This window comes from Penaeus chinensis, chromosome 28 (assembly GCF_019202785.1).
Source record: "Penaeus chinensis breed Huanghai No. 1 chromosome 28, ASM1920278v2, whole genome shotgun sequence".
NCBI lineage: Eukaryota > Metazoa > Arthropoda > Malacostraca > Decapoda > Penaeidae > Penaeus > Penaeus chinensis.
In genome coordinates, this window is record NC_061846.1 from 12650065 (window position 1) to 12652564 (window position 2500).

A 2500-nucleotide genomic window follows, 5' to 3' on the forward strand; every position below is an offset into this window, starting at 1 on the left:
CTTCTTTATAATTAATGTTTGTTATTTTTATAATTATCAATTGTTTTACTGGGGGTTGCTCTGGCTCGTCGATCCGAAGCCCACGATAGGAAACCCGGTCATCTCCTTGGCAAGAGACGCTGTCGGAATGTGGAATGGTATTGGGTTTATTTGTCGCCATGACGTTTTATGCATTATCTGCTTTAATGCATTTATCTTAATTACCTCACTTTCTCTTAATCACCTTTACATTGCATTTATATGAGTTGCCATTTGTAAGATAATCGAACAAATCTGCGTTTGGCAAGAGGACGTCAGTGGACAGAGAGAGAGTATGTGGGGAAGACAGAAGAAGAAGAGAGAGAGCAAGAACTGGCAGCTAGGCTGGAATTCGAGGTTCAAGACAGCTAAAGGCAGCTGAACGCAGAGTTGATTCTGTTCCATGAAGTTTCTCTATTCTCTCTCTCTCTCTTCCCTCTCTCTCTCTCTCATCCTCCGCTCCGCTCCATCTCTCCTCTCCTTCTATCAATTTGTCCTCCTTCTTCAACTTTTCCAAATCTTCCTCTCTCTCTCTCTCTCTCCTATCTCCTCTCTTTTCATCCTCTCTCCTCTCCTCTCCTCTCTTACACAAACCACACAACAAAACCAACATACATGCACATGCAAATTGTGTACCGTAAATATGTGATTCGCGTGTGTGACACAAAAACTAAAAACGAAGCAGCCGGAGCATGTATCCCGCCCACTGCCTACACGGACAGGTTGATATGTAAAGTGATGGGGGCTATTGCAGGCGTCTCTTCTCTTTCTTCCTTTGTTTATTTTTCTTTCTTGCCCTTTCTTCCTTTCTCACGCATTTGTCATATGCCAGTCTCTTCTCTCTTTATCCCTCTTCCCTCATTCTTACCTTCAATTTCCCTTACCACCCCTGCGGTCTTAATTTTTCTTCTACCTTCTCCTCATCGTTATCATTATCATCGTCCTTCTCCTTCTCCTTCTCCTCATTTTTCTCTTCCTCCTCCTTCCACTACCACCACCACCACCTCTTCCTCCTCCTCCTCCTCCTTCCTCCTCCTCTCCCCCTCCTCTCCTCTTCCTCATCCTCATCATCCTCCTTATCATCATCCTCCTACTCTTCCTCTTCCACCTTTTCCAAAACCCCCCCCTCCTCCCCCCTTCCCTTTTCCTCTTCCCCCCTCCTCCTCCTCGTACTCCTTCTCCTCCTCCCCTCCTCCTCCTCTTCCTCCCCCCTCGTCTCCTCTTCCTCCCCTCCCTTTCCTCTCCTCCTCCCCTGTACTCCTTCTCTTCCTCCTCCCCCTATTCCCCCTCTTCCTCCCCCCCCTCTTCCCCCCTCCCCCCGCCTCGGTGGGTCCTCCTCGTACTCCTCCCCCTCCTTCCCCTCCTCCTCCTCATCCTCTTCTCCTCCCTCCCTCCCCTCCTCCTCGTTCTCCCCTTTTCCCTTCCCCCTCCTCCTATTCCTCCTCTTCCTCTCCCCCCCCCCCTTCCTCCTCCTCCTCCTCGTGCTCCTCCTCGTACTCCTCCTCCTCTTCCACCTCCTCCTCCTCATCCTCTTCCTCCTCCTCTCCTCCTCCTCCTCCTCGTACTCCTTCTCTTCCTCCTCCTCCTCCTCCTCCTCCTCCTCCTCGTGCTCCTCCTCGTACTCCTCCTCCTCTTCCTCCTCCTCCTCCTCATCCTCTTCCTCCTCCTCTCCCTCCTCCTCCTCCTCGTACTCCTTCTCTTCCTCCTCCTCCTATTCCTCCTCTTCCTCTCCCCCCCTCTTCCTCCTCCTCCTCCTCGTGCTCCTCCTCGTACTCCTCCTCCTCTTCCTCCTCCTCCTCCTCATCCTCTTCCTCCTCCTCTCCCTCCTCCTCCTCCTCGTACTCCTTCTCTTCCTCCTCCTCCTATTCCTCCTCTTCCTCTCCCCCCCTCTTCCTCCTCCTCCTCCTCGTGCTCCTCCTCGTACTCCTCCTCCTCTTCCTCCTCCTCCTCCTCATCCTCTTCCTCCTCCTCTCCCTCCTCCTCCTCCTCGTACTCCTTCTCTTCCTCCTCCTCCTCCTCCTCCTCCTCCTCGTGCTCCTCCTCGTACTCCTCCTCCTCTTCCTCCTCCTCCTCCTCATCCTCTTCCTCCTCCTCTCCCTCCTCCTCCTCCTCGTACTCCTTCTCTTCCTCCTCCTCCTATTCCTCCTCTTCCTCTCCCCCCCTCTTCCTCCTCCTCCTCCTCGTGCTCCTCCTCGTACTCCTCCTCCTCTTCCTCCTCCTCCTCCTCATCCTCTTCCTCCTCCTCTCCCTCCTCCTCCTCCTCGTACTCCTTCTCTTCCTCCTCCTCCTATTCCTCCTCTTCCTCTCCCCCCCTCTTCCTCCTCCTCCTCCTCGTGCTCCTCCTCGTACTCCTCCTCCTCTTCCTCCTCCTCCTCCTCATCCTCTTCCTCCTCCTCTCCCTCCTCCTCCTCCTCGTACTCCTTCTCTTCCTCCTCCTCCTCCTCCTCCTCCTCCTCGTGCTCCTCCTCGTACTCCTCCTCCT